Source organism: Lytechinus pictus, chromosome 7 (genome assembly GCF_037042905.1).
Source record: "Lytechinus pictus isolate F3 Inbred chromosome 7, Lp3.0, whole genome shotgun sequence".
Classification (NCBI taxonomy): Eukaryota; Metazoa; Echinodermata; class Echinoidea; order Temnopleuroida; family Toxopneustidae; genus Lytechinus; species Lytechinus pictus.
The window spans coordinates 39356441-39382471 of record NC_087251.1 but is presented as its reverse complement, the minus strand read 5'-3'; the positions used below and the strand labels follow the sequence as shown (position 1 = coordinate 39382471).

General features: G+C 36.3%; 1 long non-coding RNA gene across 1 annotated transcript in view; it reads left to right on the top strand.

Moving 5' to 3' along the window:
• The window catches only part of LOC135154635 (uncharacterized), a 39078-nt gene extending 14026 nt beyond the window's left edge, over positions 1-25052 (top strand). Inside the window, exons 2-3 of the long non-coding RNA XR_010294006.1 lie at positions 12164-12230; positions 22133-25052. This is a non-coding gene — a long non-coding RNA (uncharacterized LOC135154635). The remainder of the gene's footprint in view (positions 1-12163; positions 12231-22132) is intronic.
• The last annotated feature ends 979 nt before the right edge of the window (positions 25053-26031 follow it).

The window sequence follows — 26031 nt, the reverse complement described above, 5'->3', positions numbered from 1 at the left end:
GTATGAAAATGCATATTTTCTGTGATCATTGAAGCATAACTCGTAATGCTTCAATGATCATGACTTATCGGTTTTTTCTGAGAGATGAGATGACATGCTTTCATTTCATATAAAATTCAAAATACAGATCCTTTTCACATGTTTTATTCATTTTGACAGGAAATGAAATATCAAAAATGAATCTAATTACACCCCTGTACAAAAGTCAATGGTGCAACAGCAGTCAGGCATCAATTCGTTTAAAATTGTTTATGAAATCTAATACCAACTGAAATATTAAGAACTGTATATCAAAGGAAAGCATATCATCATCTCGGGGAAAAAAAGGAAATAAGTCATGATCAATGAAGTGTTACACAATACGCTTCAATAATCACAGCAAGGTTTGAAATTATGCATTGTTGCAAATAACAATTCATAATCATTCATGCATGACTGATCACTATTTGGAAGTAGTTGCAAAACAAAGGCCATACTTTCTTTCGATTATCGTTAAAGAACATCAACTCCCAAATTAGTGTTTAAGGATCACTTTAATATCATCGTTTACTGGAGACACATATAATAAATAGTGCATTTACCTTATTTGATTACCATGGAAATCACTTGTCCTTCTGACTGGACATTATTTCAATAAACAATGTCTACAAAGCAGTGTAAAAAAAAGACAAGCTGTCCATTGGGACCAATTGAGAGTTTTCATCATTATATCGTGCTCAGTCCAAATGAGTATTTGATGATGGACAGAATAAAGAATGAAGCAGTTATTATGTCTATTTTCTCTTGTCTGTCTGTCTGTCTTTCCCTGTCTCTTTCTCGCCTTCTTTCTCTGTCTTTCACTTTGTTTCTTTTCCTGTCTCTTTCTTATTGTCTATCTGTCTCCGTCTGTCCTCCCAATCTCCTGTCTCTTTCAGTCTATTGGTCTATCTGTCTCTGTATCAGTCTATATCCCTCTCTATGTCTATTTTTTTGTTTCCCCATCTCTCTCTCTCTCTCTCTCTCTCTGTGTCTCCCATCACTTTCTGTGTTCCTCTGTTTCTCTCTCATCTCTCTAGACCTCTCTGTAGACTCCTTTCATCCACGCCTTCACCGCCTCTGTGTCCCTCTCATTCTCTACTGTCTCTTTCGTAGATGATTTGTCTGTACTCAGAGGTAGGCCCTTGAATAGTGTTTAATTGAGTGGCTTTTAATGAATATTTTCTCCCTGTTCACACTAACCCTCTACTTGTCTCTTGGTACTCTTCTTCATCCTGTCTCGTCTCCTATGCTTCTTGGCCCGTATTCTGAAGTCAGGTTTAACTTAGACCACGGTCTAACTCTTTGCTAAAATTATGGGAAGCCAAACATTCAAATATTCTGTTTATATTGTCTATATTTTATGTTTAAGATTTTGTTTCCTTTTGCTTTCATAATGAAGAAAAATACTGCAGTTATAATTCCCAGACAATTATGAACAATTTGGGTGTCGTATGAGTTAATAAATTGAATGTGTGCTGTTAGGGATTTTGCCCCAATTGGCTCTCCATAGTTAAACCACAACTTTAAACCAAGGTTTATTTTAAACCCGAGTTCAGAACACAGGCTCTTGTCTCCCAGCGGTTTTGAGTCTTCTCATGTTACACAGACCGTCTTTTGCCATTTTCTAGTGATGTGTTTGGTCTTGTATATATTTTTCAACATTTATCTCTAGTTAGAGAAGAGAAAAGGTTGGTGGTAAAAGAGGGCATCACATATCTTGCATATAATTCTTATCCACACGACTTGACTTGTATCAAAGGTTTTGCTCCATTTTTTCTTTTTAAAGCTGAGTGAAAATACAATATAAAAACTAATACATTTGGTAAAATTTTACAATGGTGCATTCATTGATATGCCATTGCCCAGTTTTTCCTGAATAAATAATATTCTTCGTGGATACAATTGGAGTTTTTTGTTGTTGCTGTGATCTTTAGTAGATGTTAAAGTAGCAAAAAATGGCATATTGTGCTTTTACATAGTTTGCTTTCATATTAATTGATTAAATCTGAATTATAAGAATTATCATATTCACATTTAGGTGTGTTATAATTAAAAATCTCACCCTTTCAAGGAGAGATATCATGCCCCCTAAAAAACCCACCCCCAAACAAAGATTCAACTTGCTCGAGAGAAACGATGTCAAAGCGGTATTTATTCATTTTACTTTTTCTTATCCAAGATGAAGAATTTTTTTTTCTTTTAATATAAGGATTTGTCATCCCATCTATTTGACTGAATTTAAAATCAACTGAAGAATGGTTTCCCATCAGTACGGGAGGCCCTCGTGAGCAGGTATTAGAATTGATGTCTCCCTGATAGCCGTAATTAAGTCCAATAAATCATCTTTACTAAAAGCTATTTTCAGACGAGGCAGTTTTGCTATATATTAAGGACTGATAATATAGGGTGATGAGTAAAGGAGAGGACAAATTATGGAGAGATGGAAAGATTGATTGATTTGATTGGAGTGAGAAAAAGAGCGATGGAGGGAGAGGTGGAATAAGGAAAAAATGTATATATAAAGCAAAGTATACAAGGAAAGGGACAAGATGTTATATATGTACGACATGTCATGGATAGATGGTGATCAAATTTGATGTGTAAACACCATAGTTCCTGATCTTCTTTGACATATCCCTTGAGAGGCACCAGATCTTATTCTAGCCCTCCAAATGAAACATTTGCAGATTCAGCGATTTCCTTCACCTTCCCAGGATATATCCTTTATTCTGAGCTGTGCTACGATGGGCACTTCTGCAAACTCAGTCCCCAGTGGAAGGCACGTACGTAAACATCCCCCACGAGCATTTGAATTTGCACAAGATATTCATGAGCCGGGTATAGGAACAGGCCTCATTGTATAATGTGAGCCTGAAAGATGTGATCCAAGCGGCCTTCGGGACGAGGAGTATTTTTGCCTTACTTTGTAAATAATTCACAATGATGCCTGTCCTGTGCGCAGTCTATTCATAGTAGAGGTCGTGGAGTGAATGCCTATAGACCCTGAATACCGTACTCTACATTGACAGTGAAGACTGCATTGCACCGACGTCATAGCAGGATGTCGCAGGAAATGGCTGTTTAGGGTTAGATGGAGCAGATGACAATTGTATTCAAAGTGAAGATGGAATAATAGATGTGTTTACCCCTTAAACGGATAACTGCATTATCAAAAATAGTTCCTGGCCATGATATATTTCAATTTTTATCTTATTTTCAAGACCGAATCTCTTTATTTTCTTCAAATAATCCAATGCTCCCTTCGATGTGTTATTTTCCGTGATTAATTTCAGGGCTGTTATCTGTCCTCATGCTAATCTCATTGCCTGTATATATGTTATTCCAAATTTTTGTTGGTATATTTCCTTCGAGGTTGTAATGGACTTGAATTTTTTCTGTCTGAAATCAAATTCTGCCTATTGATGGTAAAGCTATTAACATACATTTATTGTATTAATTCTTTTCCATTTTGCAATCATCAAACAAAAAAGAACAATTTACACTTTGCATGCATATGATTTAAAAATGCACATCTGTGCAATTCCTTCAACTCAGATTTGCAATAATTCACTTCTTATTTCTACCAGATAAGCTAACATTTGGTTAGAGTCAGGGGTGTGAGAGTTCAGATTTTTATCTGATTTCAGATTTTTTTGTTTTGATTTTCAGCTAAATTTCAGCTTATTTTTGGCCTTCCTCTGTACAAAAAGTATGGGAGCTCTTTCTATTTCAGACTTTTTCAATACTCTTCAGCTTTTTTTCAGATCTTTTTATTTGTGACCACTCACACCCCTGGTTAGAGTGCTTGAGTAACATCTATGAAATAGAAATAAGTATTATGGTGTGTAAAGAACACAAGATTTTGATAAAGTATTGAAAGGTGAATTCTCATTATAATCCCATTAAAATTGAATCAGAATGCAAAGAGTAGAATATACTTGGAATTCATCAGATTCTTTGGGAGAATAAAAGGCGGTGCTGCACCAGCCCGAGTTTGCTTAATATCGAGATTTTAGCCCAATCGGCCCTCTTCGGGATTAATCTCGAGATTTAAGAAATCCCATCTCCACCAGCGCAAGAAGAGCAATTCGTGCTTGAGCGAGGCATCGATGCATTACGGTCTGATGCCGTAAATAAATAATCCGAGAGCGTCTGCACCTGCGAATTAGCAGGATAATTTGTAAATAGCGCGCTATTTTGCAAATAATCGTAAGTTGACTTAGGATTGCATTTTTAAAAATTAATCCAGCGAACTATCACGATGATTGGGTCTCCATTACAAATAATCTTGAGATTGTTCATTTCAGGATAATTTGCCGGATCAGAAGTAGTGCAATAATATGAAAAATGGGGCTGGTGCAAATGGCCCTAAAGTGTACTCCTTCCAACATCATAAATATGCTTTTCACACTGCACTTTTTTTCCTTAACCCCGGAAAATTGGTGGGGCTAAGGGGGGGGGGGGGGTCTTAGCCCCACCAATTTCCCGGGGTTAAGCTTAGCCCACATCGTTTTCACACTACGTTTTAGCAAAGTGGGCTAGCACGGTAAATAGTACGGTACAATCTGGCCCTGCAAAAAAGCAGGGTTAGCCGGCTTATTTTGGTGCTAGCACCACAATTGCGGTGCTAAGAGATGCGGTGTGAAACGAAGCGGAGCTAAGGAAAAGTGGGGCTAAGCGTTAACCAATCACAGAAGTTGAAATTGCACATTAATCATGCTCTGTATGGTAAAATCATGAATATTCATGAGCTATGTGATAGTCCGGGGTCAAGGCGTTAACCCCGGCTTAGCAAATAGTATGGGGATAAGAAAGACAGTGTGAATAAAAAAAAGATAGTATGGGGTTAAGGATAGTCCGGGGTTAAGGATAGTATGGGGTTTAGGAAATGCAATGTGAAAAGCATAAAAGAGTGTCAATGCAACATCTGGATTTTCACTTCGGCAGTTTACACACTCCAGTCCACATGGCTAATGGCTGATAAAGTGGTGAATAGATGAAATGATATTGTATACATTAAGAATTGGGAATGTATGCACTTCTCCATATCAACCAAATCATGCATGGACAAAATCAACCTTGATCTTTTAATAATATAACCCTCTAGGCAGCTTATACTACCGATATACATGTAGACTATTGAGAAATAAATTGTATTGCTCCAGTTCTGAATCTTTAACAAAGTTAAACCCTATAAAAGCAAATATCAATGAATACAAATTGGTATTTAAAAGATGGGACGCCCTTGGGTACCGGGATATTATTTCAAGTAATGGGGTCATTGTTCGATTATTGGCGTCATTGAAACATGGAGATGTCTCTGTAGTCCCCCATTACCTCTCAAAACTATACACCATTTTCATTTTGATCTTGCCAGATAATTTCTTGGGCTTGATGAGCTCTGCTGGGTAGGATGATAGGATGAATGGTGTCACTCTCAATTAGACTCTCCCCAGCTCTCTAAACCCCTCTAAGATCCCCCTCAAATCCCTGTCCAATGACGAATGATGGGGGTCTGATGTCATTCATAGAGTTAGTGCCTGTTTCATAAAGCTTGACAGTTATGGATCCAGATGGGGGTGCAAGGGACACTCGCCCCTTCTGTATTTTGAGGAACTTTCATTAAAAATTTTAAAGCTAAATATAAGAAAATTGTCATTTGCAGGCTTCTATTTTCAGATTTGTTCTCTGCAGCCCTTCTTTTTCAAAACCCTTAATTTGTTACTGTTATACATCAACAAATGTTACAATTCTATAACAAATTTGCTTTTGATCAATCAGACGTCATTTCAGTACATGTTGTTTCTAACAGTAACAAGTACTTGAAAAACATTTCATTGGCAATAAGTTCTGTCAAATAGGCCCTGAGATGGAAGTCTCCAATGAAATCTTGTGTTGAGAACCAGAAGATTAAATTAAAATTAAATAGATTAAATTGTTGACTGCTGAATCATTCACACCCTCATGATCTTGATACAGGGTTTACCAGGTTTGTGTATCCAACGGGTACATGTCATGTCGGTCTTCCTATGTAAACATATATATGTTTGGGAAGATTTCTGCCCAATCTTGGAATGACTTGCTACCGATAACATGTAGCTTGGTACTACCTGTCGCATGGGGGCTGAGGATTGGTGACCCAGTCTTCTACTAGTCAAAGACAACAATGAAATCACAATACAGCACCCTGCTTCATATTGAATTAGTAGTAGTATTGATGCAGTAGTGGTAGTTCAAATATCTTGTTTAAACACCCATCTTGGAGATGGTATTCCCCATTCGCTCCCATGGGAGCATTTCATGAAACAAGTAGTTGGTGATGTTCACTGATTATTGTTGTAAGCTACTGAAATCCTTGCATCTGATTGGCTCAGAATAAGTCACCCATAAAGATATCTCCATTGATTTCCTGTGGTTACCGATTTCCTTTCATCGGTCCTTCTCTCATAAGCTACTACTTTTTGTGTCTGATTGGGTCAGAACTAATTAGGCAGTGAATTGTTATAAGCTACTGAAATCTTTGCATCTGATTGGCTCAGAACTAATTAGTCAGTGAAAAATCACAGACAAGCTGCTTCATGAAACACTCCCCCTATGACAACATCCACAATGATTCATCTACAATGATTCTCCTATGCAATCCCTAGTCTGCTGTGCAAACCCTTCACTCGAGTAAAGGGTCTGTATTGCAGCCTACTCATGCCTTGTGTACTGAAGGCCCTCTCACTCAGGAAATGAAACAGCAAGTTTTGTATGTGCTAGTCTTTGCGTGGAGACACACTTGTTGATCAAAGTTTCAATCAGGGTCTGTGCCTGCAGACTATGCAATCCCCATAACACTATCCCCAATGACTCTCCCATGGTCCCCATTTCCCCCCCCCCCCCCGATCATGGGTGCCTCCATCATCGCCATTATCTGACGGATTTAATGGATAGATGAGTCACTTGATCCACTTTGTATGATGAATGGACTTGTTGACGGAACTTGTGTGTGTGTGTTGGACAGATATTTTCTAGGGCATATTGATCCCGGCACATTTTACGGCCATGCCAGGAGCTTGAAACTGCACAAACATAGTAATTGGAAGTATATGATGAAGGATGCATTCATACGATAATTCTATCTTGTGTGTGTTTTTATTTAATATACCAAAACTGTTTATGTAGATATTTTTGTTCAATCCAAGAAATCATTTCTGATTTAATTTCCCTTACTGATGCTTTAGAGCGATACCTTAAAGGATGCAGGAGACAACATAAAAAAAATTACTGTATTATTTTCTTGTCTTATCTATATTTTTAGAAATTTTTGTGATGATTTTTTTTCAATCCAAGAAATCATTTCTGATTTAATTTCCCTTACTGATGTTTTAGAGCTTCCTCGAAGGATGCAGGAGACAACATAAAAAAAATTACTGTACTATTTTCTCGTCTTATCTATATTTATAAATTTTTGCGTTGATTTTTTTCTCTGACTGTTATCTTCATTGAAGTCTTTCTGTTTCTTTACCTTTAAGCTTAGGATTTCTTCTCCATATCTCTTAGATTGTACTAAAAGATCTTTTATTGTTGTCTATTTCCATGATTGTTGTCTGGCTAGTCTCGGTCTCCTTCATTGGTCTCTTGTCTGTACAGTCTGCATTTCCTTTTGATTTCCTTTCTCCTTTTTAAGCATGTACATCAGGTACATCAAGTTTTGCTAATTGTATAATTACATTAACCTTTCAGAGTCCATCAATCTCTGTTCCTTTCTCACCCGTCTTGGTGCACTACATGCATTTCCCCCCTTTGCTCTCTGGCAAACACTCCCACATGCGCTTCCACCACCCCAGACATACACACTACGCCATGCTTTTCTACTACCATCTCTTTCCAGACATACACACACCCAAATGCTTTTCCCAAAATCCCCTTTTCCCAGACATACATGCACCCACATACACTTCCACCCCCCCCCCTCTTCCCAGACGTACACACACCCACACGCACTTCCGCCAACCCCCCTCCCACAGATATACACTCTTAGATGCACCCCCCCCCCCTCTGCTCCCAAACACACAGACGGTACCAAATGCACTTCCACACCACCCTCAGTTCCTAGACCAGATACACTGCCAAATGCACTACCAAATACACTACCACCACCACCCTCAGCTCCTGGACCAGATACACTGCCAAATGCACTTCCGCCAGCCCCCCTCCCTCCCCCACTCCTAAATGACCCATCTACCCCGTCTTCCACCATCTTCATCTCTTCCCTCTCCTCTTTCATCCTCCTAACCCATTAAGATATCACCTGATGCCTTGCTCGCGTACAAACAAGTGGCTGGATGCAGAGATAAACATCGCCGTCTATGACCCCCTTTCTTCTCCTCAACCTCCACTCCAACTGTATCGGCTCACATTCCAAAGATAAACGAGATAAATGCACCTTTTACCCGTCCCGCATAAGAAATGCATGACTAAGACCCGTCTCCAAAAGGCGGTGTGCCTCGGGACATGTAGCTGAATCAAACTTGAAAATAAATTGCATGAATAGGCTACAGCAGGAAGGAATTCATATGAAATCGGTATGGATGTATCAACAAATGCAGTAATGCAGGCCTTGCCCCAATGCATATGTGTTATGCATAATATGCTGGAAATGGATGTTTCTAATCAATTGTAAAGGATTTGGGTAGTGGTTGCATTGTAAACTAGGAACATTGGAAAGATGAATTAGGATTAGTGTCAGTTCTATGTGTTTGGCTTAGTGCACAGAAATTTCCCGAGAGTACTTGTCAAAGCAATGTTCATGGAATGAAAATAGTAAAATATAATTTCTTGAATTCCTTTTATTCTTTTTTGTTGATACGGTGCAGTAGTGAAAGAGTTAAAATCATTATTCATTAATGTAAAGTAGATCTGTATTGTATATGCCATTTGTTCCCTTCGTGTTAGCAATACACCCTTAAAAGTATCTAAAAATAGATGTAAAAGAAGTATTAGAATTATAAACCAGACTCTTGAATGAGAGAGGATTGTTTGTGATTGTAATTGACCTTGATTAAAAACATACATGTACATCTATATCTGGTGCACTTAGACCGGTGTAATGCTGATCTTGCTATTTAATGATCTAAAGTAGATGAGGAAGTAGTTAGGGGAATTATAAAGAAGACTTTTGATTGACACAGGATTTAATTGTTTATGATTGTGAATGTTGATAATGCATTTAAATAGATCTATATCTGATGCCCTTTGATCCTTAGATGATCTTAGGTAGATGTTAAAGAAGTTCAGAGAAATCTAAATCCAACTTCCAAATTACATATTATCAATATGAATGACATCAATATTATTGCATTCAAATTTATGTAGATTTACAGTTGCGCTCAAAAGTGCTCAAATGCAGACAACAACACTTTAGTTATTGGCTGAGCCCAGAGAAACAAACTTTTACTTTATTGAATATAATATTTCATCACCTGACTTCACAATTGAATATCTAGAACATGACAGATTTTGAACACTTAAAAATATCTTCATTTTCTGGTGGGGTTCAATAACTTTTGAGCACCACTGTATATCTTGTGCCCTTAGACCCTTGCTAATGCCAACCCCATTCTATGATCTTAGGTAGATGTTAAAATAGTGAGGAAAATTCTATCCTAGATTCATTGATTACATTGGTGATAAAATTGCTCCTTTTACTTTTAGCCCTTTATTACTCACTTTCTTAAAAAAGGGAAATTTGTCTTTTTGTCTTTATTATTTGAATATCACTGATAAGCAATATGGTACCAATAACAATTTAATATATGAATTGTAAGTACACCTTTGTATTTCTTAGCTTTATTTCATTTTATGATGAATAATTGATATCAGAGTTTAGATAAACGACAGTGTTCATGACAACCGAGGAAAATAAGTTGAAACAATTTTTGCGGAACTGTAGACAGATAACAATAGTTCATCTTTGTTTGTGTGCTTCCAAGGACATATGCCTTTGCAAATAGCTGCAGATGAGGAGATATGAGAAATGGTGCTGCCTTCGCAATTTAACCTACATACATAAACAACATACTGAAGCATATATCATTGATATTGTGATAACCTATCCTGTATCATTACTGTTGTATGAGAAAAGACTGATTTATAGTAGCTGGCAGAGAGTGGTTCAGTGTCTGGTCATAGTACTATATATGTGCCTGGGTTCATTTGAGGGTCATTCGATGTTACAATCACACCAACGTAGGCGACTACAGAATGTCCAATTATATGTCATTAAAAATAAAGCAATAGCTTTGATCAATCTGAAGTCGATTTATTTGGTGTGACTGGCATTATGGGAGTGTGATAAGAGTATAATTTTTTGGTTCATTTCTCAAAGTTTAATAATGATGTGCGGCCGTGTTTTCAGATGTTAATCATAGAAGTTTATAGTTTACCCGCATCCTAAAGAGAAACTAGTAAAAAAAATAGATCAGTAGTCGTCTTGATACAGCTGTTATTATTCTTAATTTATCCTAACCAGACTCTTTTATTTAAAAAAGAAGAAGATATTTTCTCTCCTCATATAAGTTTGTCTCCTTAAAGGGGCTTTCACAATTGCTTGTGCGATCGTTTGGTCACAACATATGTTGCACAGAATCGCAACATTTGTAAGCAGTTGCACCACCAATTGTGAAAGGGGCTTTAAACAACCTTGGGGGTATTGTAATTAGGATTACTATATAGTATTGCAATGTCCTATTTAATTATATTTGTATATTCCCAAACATATTGATTAATTTAGCAGTAATGATAATGAATATGTATATTCTGTTGCATATAAAACTTATTCAGTTATTTAATTAAGATGAATGTGACTTTTCAATGAACTTGTTTACATAATGATGCTTTTGAAATTAGCTTGGAAATCTTGCAATCAATTAGGAAAGTGAGTCCCAAGGATGTCATTATCTTAATGGGCGAAATTTTATAATGGATATTACTTCTAACTGCAAGTTTCAAAATGAGTAAATGTGAAAAGTTAATTTTGTGATAACATTTGTAGTTTGTAATTTGTTTTTAAAAATAGTGAGCAAACTATCTTACAGGAGGTCCAAGCTTTGAAAGCAGCAAAAATTTGCCTTGAATATTATTTCTATGTTCGGAGCTGGAAACCAATGTTTCAATACGCAATGCGAGTCTCGCGGAGCTCCTAATGTGATGGATGGTATGTGATTCGTCTGTCATGGTCGCATCTCGCAAACCCATCCCTCGGGGAATGAATGAAGTCTAGCATTTGACTGATCAGGGAGAGAGATGAACACAGAGGGAGAAGATCTAATGGGGGGAAAAGAGGAGAGAAGAAAAAGGGAAAGACAATTGAATGAATAGTCTCTAGCCAAGATTCCATTTCAACTAATTGATGGATGGTAAAATGTGCCAATTGCTCCCACCGGGATTCGTGTTCCGACTCCCCTCAAATCCGCTGCCTTTTGCGATGCTTCTACGACGATCATGAGATATCCATGATAAGACAAAGCTTAACCCATTGTGCATCCATTCTTTATGGGTGTAATCACAGCCTTATAACATTCTATATGAAAGGGAATATACTGTGATTTACCTGTAACTTATACGTGTCCATTTCTTAGAAGAGAGAGAGAGAGAAAGAGGATTTCTTTGGCTTTATTTAGTACAAAGACTACATGAAAATATCATTGGGGCAGTTTCACAAAACCGTTATACATGACTGATGACCTTGTGCTAAGATGTGTCCCTATGTGGCTGACTAAGTGGCCAAGAACATGTTCCAGTGGTGGGTATAAGTCATATGTAACATACAAAAGTAATCTTTATGAAATGCCACCATTATGTTTGATGAAGCTGTGCGAAAGTTATGCATGACTTTATGAACAATCCACGTACCCCTCTTGCGCCAAGTGATACCCACCAAATGTTCATTGGTGTTGAATTAGCTCCCAAGAAAGGGTCACCAGTCATTTGTAAAGTCACTTGTAACTTATGCAAAACTTTATGAACACAACCCAGGAGCATTAACTTTTGGTAAGATAAGACTCAAGCAGGAAGAATAGGAAACGATAATGATGTAATGTTTTGATTTTTCTTTTTTAACTTTTTCTTCCATTTCTGTTCTTTGACTTTATCATTACAGATTGGAAAAAAGTCATCAGGAATTACATGAAATCAACCAGGATTTAGAGGAGAGAATTCTTGATGTCGTAAGTATATATGTAATGTTTAGAACTAAAAGTAGCAAAACTAATCATCATAGATAACTTTTAGAAGCATAATATATTACAAAGTGTCATCACAAAACACAATCTCTTTTGCTTTGCATGCATATTAATAATTCATACATACATGGCTGATATCATAAATAATTTTGATAAATGTACCAAACCAGTCGTCAGAGTGCTCAAGTTTAAAGTAAGAAAGAGAAAAGAAAATATATACTGTTACAAATACAAGAGAAAACTTAACGGCAATAAAATATAAGAATAAAAGACATTAGATAGGTGTATCATCGGATAACATTTAAAAGCAGAAGTGCAATTATAACCGATGGAGCTTCTGCAAAGTTCTTGAATGTAAGTAGACTACAACATTCTGGGGACAATTTCATGATGGTCCACATACCTGTGAAATCAAGTTGCTAGATCTCACAACTTGTCTGACAACAAATGTTAATGAAACACTCACCAGCTTGCACTTATCTGGCCAATTTTACAAGTTTTCATTCTTGGGCTCTCTGGGCTAATTCAAAAGCAAAGGATATTGTCCCTACCTAATCAAGCATTAAAACACACAGCAGGACGATGCTGACGATGTTACGTGCCATCTACCTTTTCCCCTGACTTTCTGCCTCGGTGTCTCATGTGCCCGGTCTTGAAAGACGAGATGACAAAATTAGTCATCACGCCCCTGAGCGCTGAGCTGGTTAATTTTCGTCTGAATCACATCAGGGGGTTCTTTAGCCTGTGCGTGCGAGTGCTGGCCAGTCGGCCGATGAGATAGTGAATTTGTTCGTCCAGTGCACAGAGCACACCCCAGGGACCTTCTACCTTGTATGATGTTATCTTAAGCAAGGATTTACTGATGCGCTGGTGAGATGAAATCTCAGAGGCTTTCGTTCTACACAGGCAATGTGATCGGGGGGGGGGTCGCTAAGTGGTGGTGGGGAGGTGGTGGATAAAGAAAACTGTGTTAAAGGTAGTGAGGTAGATGTTGAGAGATAGAGAGAGTCATAGACAGAGACAGACAGAAAGAGAGACAGAGTAATAGAAAGGTACATGGAGAGTTGTGAGATTTGCAGATGATATATGGGTGAGAGACAAAGAAAGGGGTGAGACAGAGACACAAAAGAGGGGTATGGGATAGAAAGAAGATAGAGAAAATGACAGAGGGACTCAATATTTGCATCAGAAAGGGAAAGAAGTTATGGAGACAGAAGGATAAAGATAAAGTGGAAAATCAGGGAAAATGGTGAAAGTTTCATGTGAAGTTTAATTTTAGAAAATATTACAAGTAGTCACCAATTGTCTAATTTGTGATTGATTAAAGTTTGGTTGCAAGTCAAAAACAGAAGAAAAGAAAATAGATATCTTAAATCAATATAATTGTAGACATTTTGCAAACAAAGGTATTTCGCTTCTCATCTTCTGGAACTAACAATCTGACACCATCTGCAAGATATTGTCAGTGATTTTACAAACTGGCTTAAACCTCGGCTGGTCTCCAAAACATGATTTTGAGATAATCGCGTACAAAGTTTGAATGTTTTCAGACCCTCATAACTTCACGCTTTGAAAAAAAACAGATCAATTATTTATACCAATTTAAAGCATACATTCTATTCTTTTATAATATGCAGAATTTTGTCGGCAATTCCTATTCATTCTCTCAATATTTGAAAAGAAGTGCATGTATGCATTTTAGAAGCTGCTAAATTTTTCCCAAAACAGGGGATTTGAGCCAGTTCGTAAAATCATGCATACCATGCGCACTGATTTTTAGCGTCACAAACCACGGTTTGAGACAGTTCGTAAAATCATTCATGCTATGCGCATGATTTTTTAGAGGCACAAACCCTGCGCAAAGCATATACATGCCGCATACGCACAGCATCTAGGTCGGGTCATTGACCTGAGCAGCGCGCGCTATTCCAGAGACCTCATAGTACACAAAGTATGGTTTGAGCCAGTTCGTAAAATCAGAGGAGGTTGAGCCAGTTCGTGAAAGAATTAAATATGCTTTTATTCTTAAAATACCGGTAATACTAATTTTTTTCTGAAATTTGGCAAATCATTAGAGTGAATCACAGGCTATCGGAATATGCATGAAAATAAATTTTGAAAATTTGACCGAAAATTAGGTGTGAGCCAGTTTGTAAAATCACTGACGATATGTGATATTGATCACATAGAAAAAAAATAATGATAATAATGTTTTATTTACCCAGGGTAGCCACTTCAGTTAGGAAACTGCTCTACCAGTGGTCCCTGCATAACATTTTATATATATTTTTTATCTTTTATAACTTTGTCCAAAGAGCTTAAAAGGTAGGTATGATAAAAATGTTAGAGAAATGGTGAGTCACCATTGTCTATGCACCATGACAGAGTGATTTGATCTTTATAGTTCCTTAAGATCCTTAACCCTGTTTATCCCCAGTCTCCATCTCTGATTGATCAACAAGTTTCTGTCGCTGGGTATGTGAGTATAGGTGCACTCTTCGCATGGCAGTCCCCGTGGATAACAACATTACAGAGCGGGCATGGGGGAGAATGCACCCGACTGCGAAAAACACTCTCGCGACTGAGGCACACATCTCGTCAAGTTTAATTACCTCCCCCTGCCTATCCAATTACTGGTCTGTCTCCATCCCTGTACACTCATTCTAGCGGAATACTCTTCTCGCCATTCTCCGATAAGAGCCCGACAGGTTGCCGTCACGTGACCCTATACCCAATTATCCTCGTATTTTTGAAGGAGCGACCCCTCCCTTATCTCTTTCTCCACATGCGAGGCTTGACCTTGCTCGATGGACGAGCCAAAAATGGCCCGGGGCAACTATTTCAAGCTTGGATTTGCTCGAACACGCTCTTGAAAGACAATCGGTGTGACATATTATTCGGGCCACAGATTCAATGGCCATTAGGAAGGTCTGATGGCATCAAAAATATATACTAGTATAAGGAGCCATGTTTTGTGGATTCTATCATCTACTTGAAATTAGATGGTTTGATTTTTATGAAAGGAAAAAAAAAATCATGTCCTCTAGAGATGTTCAAAGATGTGTGGTTTTGTGAAATTTCTATAGAAACTAGCCGAGTAAAATATTGCTTGCTTTTTATCCATGTATTGGTGGGACAACAGATCATAGCATTATTTGTGCATTCCAAGGTTGTATAAATTTATAAGAAACCCAATTGCATGAAATAGTGAGTCTAAAGTAGATATTGAACCCTTGATATGACTTTACCTCCACCAACTCAGTTAATTGTGATTGAAAATGATTAAGAAGTTGAAAGATACAATAGATTGATACACACAAACTGTTTATGAAGTTCAATTATGAAGGATTTATTTGATAACTTCTAGATAATTTTTAGGTAGATATCCTTGGAAGATGTTTATTCCTTTGCCCTGTACTTGCAATTCCATGTTTGGTTTTGTGAACAGAGGGGTGTCTCTTGAAAGGTTTTATCAGTAGTTTACATTGACTAATTTGCTCTTGGCCAATCAGGTGTAAGAGTTTGCAGTAGCTTGTAACATCTGTCATCTGAAAATCACGGACAAAAATAGGGACTACTGAATTTTAAGATTCGTGTAGACTTTTTTACAGGATCATCTAGTTCTAGTAGGCAATTGGTTAAGTCCATACGTTGTGTTTCCATCGGGTGGTCACGATTGACAGGTTTCACCGTATTCCTGAATATGTGCATTTGTTTCAAATTGGTATTGTTCAGTCAGACCGCAGGTCCCTATGCTAATGAGCAAAAAGGCCAGATTCATCCAAATCATCTCGTGACTGAATCCTCCTCCTTGCAAAATCTCGTGATTCGTGAGATTTTCTTTCTCTAAGAATTTACCTGTTTTAAATTAAACATTATTGCATCATCAGATAGAGTAAAACTTACTTTTTCATATTGGTCATTTATTTTGTATACAATATTTTGTTAAATAAGTAAATATCTGGCCTGAAATTGTGCCTCAAAACTGAATTATCTTCCTCTGTTTTCGTTTGCAAATTGTGCAAAACTTTTTATTTTGAGCCTCAATGATATCTATATCACCATAAAGCTGAACTTCTGTACTTTCTCACAATGCCACTCTTGATATGCGGCACCTTTTAATCGGGTCAAGATCACACTTTTCCCACCAAGGTACAAGACGAGATTTCTAAAATTTTGTACTTGCATGAAATCCAGAGTTCTGATTGGCTGGATAAGGTTCACAGAACAACAGGCGCGGGGTATTTGAGGAGATTACCACATGGGAAGTGTGACCTTCCCACGAACCCAGGCACTGGAACCGTTGGAATTTGCCATTGTGTGGTCTTTTTGACCAATCAGAGTGCAGTATACTTGTTTTCAAGCTGCTTTATGTACTTGGCAAATGAAAAGTGTGATCTTGACCCGATTAAACCAATTCTTATTTTGAAACCTATATCATTTCAAAGCATACATATTCAGCTTTATCAAGATATAAAAATCATTTGGGCTCAAACAAAAATAAAGTGTGAAAATAGCAGCTTTTGTCAGGTGAAAATATTTATTTTGTAGCATATTTTGAATCAAAATTTTAACCTATATTACAAAATCTTTGAATAAATCCAAACACATGACCTAAAAGAATGATTCTTCTTCTTTACAATGGTACCAAATTCATGAAATTCGATGCATAATTAGAGCAGCAATGACCGAATGAAAAGAGGTGTTTTGGTCCGCATCAAGCTCATTAAATATGCAAATCATCTCAAGTCATGAATATCACTTGGATGAAAGAAGCCACTTTCTTGGGACCTGCAGTCTGACTGTTGTTGAAGCCGTCTTAAAATGCTCCTATCCATTGCATCCCAGCTGCACGTAATTTGCAGCTTCATAGATGGCTGGCGTGCATGAGTTGCAGGATGGCCCCAAGTTGCAATTTGCCGAGCTTGAATTCATCTACAGTGCAACTGTTTCAGAACGTACTTGATGCAGTTGTGGATTTTCTCCCTCTTCCCCCATCACTCGTTTCCATGGCGATTAGAACTTTTTGAGTAGATGATGCTACCCACAGTCACACCTACGAAACTGACTCCAAACCGACCAATGATATGTCATTGGGAATAATGTAATATGTTTGGTCGGTCTGGTATCAGTTCTTCCGGTGTGACTGTTACATTAGAAGGAAAATGCCTGAGTTTTCCTTATTTCAAGAGGATGGTGTTGTGTAAGTTGAATAAGGGTTTCTGCAAAACTGAACGTATGAAATTGGAATGTCATCTTTACTTTTGCAGTTACATATCAGCTGTGAAATACATTGAGTGATTAATTGTTGATGTTGGAGATGCTTAAAGAGAGAATGGTACAGGAGAAGAGATTTGAAAAGTGTTTGAGTGTGATGAAGGCAATGATATATCTAGAGAAGATGGTGAATAGAGAGAAGAAGATTGGGAGAAAATAGAAATGAATGGAAATAAGACCAACTGGTTTAACTCTTAAAATGCCACATTAATCTGTACTTAGATTTTTTTTTTAATTTGTAAGGTGATATGAAAAAATCTTTCTTGGTGTGAATGACTGGAAATTAATCCAAAGATACAATGCAATGAGCGTTGTTGGTTTTGCAAAGTCTGTACAGCTAGTATTGATGACAAAATGAATGATTACGATAAAGATACAAGTCCTGTGGCCTGCTAAATAAATCGTTAATATTTGCTCCCCAGAAACATGTCTTCTGCATAGTTCCAATGCCTTGTCGTCAACTAGTACTAATAATTTTGATATCAAAGAAGTATCAATGATCCCAATTTGTACACCCAGAATATGTATTTGATCAACCTGTACGTTTGATCTGTTTGAAAAAACAGGATTTATGGTTCAAATAGATCCCAGGCAAGAGGGCTGAAACGTGCCTTCGTCCATCCATATCGCATCCAGACCGTGGCCTTAGATCCATGCTATGGGATCGCTGATAACCCAAATTTGGCTCCCGATGTCTGCTCATAATCGTGTTCATTATTGATGCGCCAAACCGATTGGATTACCCCTTCTCCATTATACAGTCCACTCTTCTCTGTCACACGTTATTAGTATTCCAAACTCCCCGTCCTCAAATCGTGTTTCTGCCACCGCTCCGGGTGCTAAAGAGGGGATTAGGGCGACGGGGAAAGCGCGGTCGTTACCTGCGCATGCAGCCTTTGATTGGGGCTCGTTAAAAATAATTGCACCGCTACCATGTTTGCATTGAATGGGCTAGTGGGTTTATTTGGCTGTCTGTTTTAATTAGATTCTATTTGGAAATGTAGATGTCTTTGATTTGCTAGAAAAGGTATTCGATTTAGTTACAAGTAAAGTGTTATTGTCATTTTTATCACTTGCTTTGCCAATCACTGTTTCTGGTGTATTAAGGGGAAGGAGAATGTTTAAAAGCTCTTAATTATTTTTGATACTTGGTTGACAACCTGCTAGATTGATTAAGGGGAAAAAAGTTTTCAAATGTGTAGGAACATTTTTTGTGGGAAATTATAGATTATGAAATACATCTAGATATATTTTGTAATTTATAAATGTTTTAGAAGATTCAGGTAATGGTTTTGGTATCTAGTATAGAAAAGAAATGATACTGATGAATAATGCATTTTCATAGCATACGCAAGGATGATTATAATGATAATATTTAGTATTCATAATTCCTTGCTAAGTGTAGAACAGATGCTTTTTATTTTAATGCTCTAAACTTTAGTAGAACATTTTTAAATAATAAACAAAAGTTTTGAGATGTCAAGTGTATTACCTTACTTCTAAGTCATGACAATAAACCATGGCAACAGTGAAGTAGAAACACGCACATATTGGGGTGCGTTTTCATAATTAAGTGTGATAACATGGTGTTGCATATCGTACATACATACACATACATCCAGGCTCGGCTGCCTGCAGACAGACACAGAGGACAAGTAATAAAGATTCGCTTTCATAAGTGCATATTTATGATGTTTGACTCAAATGTCACGGTGCAAGTGCACCCAGACGATGGAGGCTCTGTCGGCTTGCACCCAGATATTGATCCGTGGGGCCTTTATTTTCCTAATACATGACCAATAATACACTCGTGAGTACAGTTTGCCTAACCGGGGTATACACCGCTATGAAAAGGGCTGCTTCCTGTTTGGTTTTATTGCTGATATAGGAATTTTACAGCTGAAAATGATTGGATAAAGGTGCCAAGGGAATTGGTTATTTTGTTTTGTGGATCTAGGAATTCAATGTTTCTCATATTTTGGTTCGTGTCGATGGGGGGGGGGGGGGGGAGGGTGAATCAGCTATTGCTGTACATATGCAAGACCAAAGTTTTTGTGAATCATATTTATCATTTCTCAAAATGATGAATTATTTTGGTATTTCCATGTGTTTTCTGTGAACATAAACCTCAACATGTTTTTTTTTAGCGAAGTGCCCCCTGATCAAAGAATTTTTATATTTCACAAAACTCAATGTTTATAATGTAACATATAATGCACATGAATAAATTCCAAACCAAAAACTTGTTTTTCTTTATTTTTGTCTGTTTTCTTATCAAACATACTACCCTTGATTTTGATTTTAGGTCTTTTAACAGCATCACATTCAGGGGCAGCGATCCTTGGGGGGGGGGCACTGTTTAAGCACTGAAAAAGTGCCGTCTTTACACAAGAAAAATGCCCCCTCATGAACGTGTACTGTGCCCCTTTCACCTGAGGAGGACCTGATTTATGTGTTAGAAAGTGCCATATCTCACATCTTTGCCAATTTTTACCAAAAATTCCCCCTCACGAACGTGTCCTGTGCCCCTTTCACCTGAGAAGGACCCATTTTACATGTTAACGAGTGCCCCTTTGAAACAAGAAAACAATATTCTCATTTTTATGTTACAACAAAACAAGGATAATCCTACATGCCTTAAGCTTCATGAGTCATGTGAGTGGAGTAGATAAGCAGAGGCGTGCAGATGGGGGGCTTTTGCCCCCTTTCCATTTTTTCACGACCAACAAAAAAGAGAAAAAGGAAACTAAGAGAGAAGGGTGAAATATGATATTATATTTGCTGTCAAAAGCTATCAAAAAATTTGATTTTCGTTATAAAAATGTCAAAATTTTGCTCGCTTCCAGCTTATAAATATACGTAATACAACATATCTACCCCCTCTCAAAATTTTTGCCCCATAACGACATTGTGGATAAGTCATATTTTTCTTTGTTTTAAGATATTGCCCTTTTCAAAAGAAAATGTGCCCTTTTTCCCTGTACCTCCCACTTTTAACTTCGCTCCACTGCCCCTGATCACATTCCATTAGAACATCCTTTAAAAAACGTTTTTCTGGCCGTAAATGTGTACACCAATGCCCTTCCCCCTCAATTGCATCAAGTCCTAATGTGTATATTCAAAACATTGATTAAAGTGCACCAAATCTACAAGGTATGTTTATTTCACTTGAGCAGTATTTATGGTAGTACATCATGTGTATTTGCACAATAGACCAACAGGATATGATGGCACCTTTGGGGAAGGAATGGGGGGGGGGGGCTGCTATGAAAAAGAAGCAATTAATTTTCCTCTGAGCCTTTCTAATCATGAATTATTCTCTCATATTCCCACAGATATGCATTCATATTCATATAAAAAAAAACACAGTCAGTTGGTATTTCAAATGCCAATTTAAAATACATCAGAGTATGAATGAGGAAATGAGGTGTCTATAAGCTCTCAAGGTTGTTTCCCACAGTGGTATTTGTGACAGTTTTCAATTTCTGACTCTGAACTAAAAAAAGGGTAAACTAGACTGCAAGAATTGCTCACAGCATGCAGATAAGCATGTATCATTTACGGTAATCTCTCATCCTTTGAAAGATAAGTCGGGTTCGTCTAAAGTTCTTCAAGAAATCGTCGCAGTAGCTTTGTATGGTTTCTGATAACTTTGCATTGTTTTTATATCCTCATTTGCGGGATACTTTGGGGATATGTTTGATTGTAATCCCTCAAATATCAAACAAAAGCAATTGAATACGCATGCAACTTTGACTGTCTGATGGAATCATATTGAATAGCGTTTACCCGCCGCCCTCATAAAAACAAAAGAGAAAAGTTCTTCCTTTGACGTTTTGCCACTTCCAGGTGCAATATGAAGTTTTATTTTGTTGTTTTTCAGAAAAAAAACTTAATACTGCATATGTACACTTTGGAAGACATGCATGTTTAATTCAATTTGATAAAAAAGCAGTTGTGGAATAAATTTGAGTAGAGTGACAGATAAATTCATTCAGTATTCATGTATGTTGCCAGTAAGCAGCAAGAAAATTGAGTAAATTCCATGCCAAGCCAATATTTTTTATCAAATGGCTTACAGCATGATTTTCATTTAGAACATAATGTGTAGTTGTCAGAATGAAATTAATGAAGAGCAATTATTTTTTATATGTTTTTTTAATTACGACGATTTAATGAAGAATAATTATCCAACATCACTTGAATGTATAAATTTTAGTATCCAGCCATCCATTTGTAATTGTTACATATGTTTCAACGTTTCTATATGAGTTTATTTGTTGAATTGTGGGTATTATGTGACTTTTCTACAATTTGATTCAGTGAGTTTCTGTATAGGTATTATGTTAGGGCATACACATGTTTGGAATATTTGTTCGCAGGGGATTATCAGGGGATTAAGGGAAAAAAGGGGGGTAAAATCAGTCCCCAAGTCCCTTCCCATACAGAGTCTGCTATTATAATTCCAAAGGATTATACTCATGCATATTTGCTCTTTAATTTCTGAAACTCTCTTCTTGCATTTATGAGTGTTAGGAAGCAATATGGAGATTAAAGAATAAGACGTACGTTTTAAAGCTGTGATCCAAATTTATTTCTTACTTACTCAGGAAAGAGAGACACAACTGCTTTATGAAGACCAGGTAAAATATAAAAAACCAAGACAATTCTTGTATCTTTCATTATCAGAATATTTATTTGCACACATTGTAAACATACAGTATATTCTTCATTTAAACCTCATTTTGAAATGAAAACTTTTAAAATTTTCCTTTCAAACTCCCATGGATGCTGTGAACTTGCACTCAATCAGTGTGTGATTTTTGTGTGAATTTATTATTTCTTAAAAGTTCATGGTATGTTATTGTTCATCAATATATTTATTGGATTTCTTTTGTTTTGTGAGTGAGTGTAATCCCATTGGAAACCCACCCTTACGGTGTTAAAAGCAAAATCATGAGTTTCAAAGCATTAGCGTCTGATTGTCATGATCATCGAATCGAAAAGATTGTACTTTATAGTATCATGTTTCTTCTCTTTTGCCATTTTCAAGGAATGTATCTGTTGCAGTAATGGTTTTGTTTGGAAGCATGGAGATAATTGTTGGAAGTTGTATCTTTGTTCTGTTTCTTTTCATTTCATAAAGTCCCTTGTGTGTTCCAAAATGATATGCTACAAATTATGAAGCAGAAAACCAGACTTTATATATTCTTTTCTCATACTAGTACAATCAACTTTTTTTGTTTTAAATGTTTATGTCCATTTTGATTTTTTTTTAAAGATATATTTTCAGTTCATACATTTTTTATGCTAGAACATTAAATCTTTCCTGTCTTTCAAAATGCAAAATTGATTTCAGCGTCCCTCTGCCCCTGAAAAATAAACTAAAAAATATCTGTATATTAAGATTATGAAATTATCTCATAATTATGAAAAAAAATCAGATCCTTATTGAATCAGGCTACTTATTTAATTTGAAAAAAAAATGAAACAACATTCCGCTGCTGTAAATAATTACTTACATATATGAATCACTCATTAATTAAATATTCCTGGTACTTTTCCTTAAATTTTCTGTCAGCATTTTCAATATATGAAAACTATAAACTTGTTGTTTAAGTTGATATTGCATAATGCTTTTTCCACTACAAATGGAAATTTAGATTACAAATTTTTCATCATATGATACATATTTTATTCCCATACTAGCCGTCATTTTTTGTACAAATTCTTCTACTACTCATGTTTCCATCATTACTTTCTCATCAAACTGCTCTTTTAAGCAACCCTAAGTTTTCCTATTTGTTTCATTTGCTTTTTATCTCTACAAACACAAAATTAAAACTCTACTTCATACCAAGATATCATTTATGATATTTATCATTATTTACAAGGATCATGGAATGCTTTACAACAAATAACTTGTTTTCCTTTTTATTTCATTTAATGTTTATATCTAAAGACATCATCAAGCATATTTCTCATTATTTACAACATCAAATAATGTTACAACAAATCCGCTGGTATACCCTCTAAACTTTTATAGAAATTATACATTGCTCTTGTATCGGACTACCACTTGTAGACATCAGTGTTTGTACGGAAGTGAAGGGTTGGATTCCTCTCTGCGATTCATGGTTAGTTAAAACATTGTAAAAAAAATTAAAGTTTCAGAGCTTCTCTCCCTGCATGAAACCGCCAAGCTGCATTTCAAGTTACCAATTCTCACATTTCATCATAGGTAAAAAATGGGGAATACGGGGAAAGCTGCTTTGGAAAGCGCTTTTATTGCAGGATTCCTGCAAAGTCACAGACTTTTGAAAAGGTGTCCAACATGTCAAATTTCACAGGGGTGTATTACAGCAACATTTATTTTTATCTTATCTTGCCATAGAATCTCAAACCTCTATAAAAATTTCTTTGAATTGATTGTCTATCTATAGTGTATGGATGTTATGTTATTTTTGTATAGTTTGTGTGGGTTTCGCATAATTTCTTACTGTTCTCAAGTTTCAGTTCTTTCATTTAATTTGGCGATTCATCACCTCCTAAAAGCTTTTCTATCTCAAATGCTTAAAATAACTGCTGACTTAAAGATAAATATGGTCACAAGTAAGTAATATGAAAAAATTTGTAGCCTTTATTCCAATGCGCATTTACATTTATTATTCAGAACTACATTGTATAAGGACTTTCAAGCCTGTCTAAAGTTTTGGCATTCATTTAAAATTCCAATCTTACAAAAAGTGTATTGGTCATTGTTTTTTTTTTTCAACCATTTAATTAGATCTTTGTGAAAAAAAAATTGTATTTTGTGCCCTCTCTCAGTAAGGTGTTTATTTTTCTGTAAGAACTTAAAATGCTAATTTTTATGAAAGATTTAGTTATTGGATATCAGAAAGGCACAGTCAAAGATTATATCCTGAAATTTTAGCCCTTTTCTTGCTTGAGAAAAAGGATTAATATTTTCACATTCATATGATGTAATTGGAGTAAAGACATGCTTTTAAGGAGATTGTCCAAACTTTAATATAGGATTGAAGTCTATGTTGAGTGTGTGAGTTAATATCCCTTTGGCTACAAATAGTCTCTTTATTTTGTTCTATAGTCATCAATCTGGAAATGGAATGATCCATATTTCACAAAATTAAACTTGTTTTTTCCGTAATGATGGAGTTCCATCTTATTTCCCAAATAAAAAATCACATTTAAAGAGCTGAACTTGTATAATGTATAAAGCTATTAGAGACCATATAACAGTGTACATGTAGAATTGTAGATACACATCTTTTGATGATTTTCGTGTAACACTTTTCATGTCAGTTGAATTTTTTTCACATTTTCATCAATTTCTCTTAACTTTATTTTATTTTAAGGGTCTTTTAAATATTTTACATGCACCAGCATGAGCAATTTCAGCATCAGTATGTCTCTCTATCGTCATATTTGATGATATTAATTTTGATTGTCATATTAGTGATGTTTATTTGGAATCGGGCTAGAGTATATAAACCCAGAAACAGTTTCATTAAAAAAAAAAAATTATCTGCAATTAGTGCAAAGTTGTTAAAATTCTATCAAGGTATCATGAAGGGGTCTCACCTTATATGTGAATGCTAAAATGCAAAGAAGATTCAAGGCATTATCTGTAAGATTTGACTTGGTGTACACCTGGGCCCCGTAACACAAAGGTTAGCGATTAATCGCTAATTTGAAAGAAGAATTCTGATTGGTTCCTGGTTACTCTATTGAGCAAAATGCGCATGCAAGGATGATCTTGATAGGCTATTTCATTTAGCGATTGATCGCAAATCTTTGTGTTACGGGGCCCTGGTCAGTTATTCCATCTATCAGCATAGATACATTGACCTGAACAAAAAAGGGAGGTTACACTTTTAATTATATTTACTATTGCAGACATGCCAACCGTTCCCTTTTTAGAGTATTTGTTCCTCTTATTTGCTATGAATACGCCAATACTTTTTTGGTATGATTTGTTACTTTTTTGAAAATTTCTGATCATGGGGTATGTATTATACACAGCGTGTGACACCAGCGCCGGTCCGACGGTCCCAGACCAGTAAAAATCACAGTCGGGCCAGTAACTTGTTGCATGAAAAGAACAAGTAAATTCTTGCCTACGAGCACATGTTTTGAATGGTGAATTATCAAGTTTTCAGTAGAGTAATTCCACATGATTTTACACTGATCTCACTACAACAGGCTGGCGATTTTTACGTTGAGACAAATAAAAAAAAAACTCTTTTTTTTTGGTCAAAAAATACTTTTATTTCCTTCTAAGAATACTTTTTTTGTTGGAGAAGGTTGGCAGGTCTGCTATTGATGTGAAGTATGCTACTTGTAGACTTGTTAATCAGAAATATTGGGGGGGGGGGGATAAGTGCATAATTTTTGTTACTCTTTCCAGTACTATTACGAAGCTCATGTGAAGTGCCTATAACTTGCCAATACATTTTCATGTTATAATAATCACTATGGTATCCCCTAT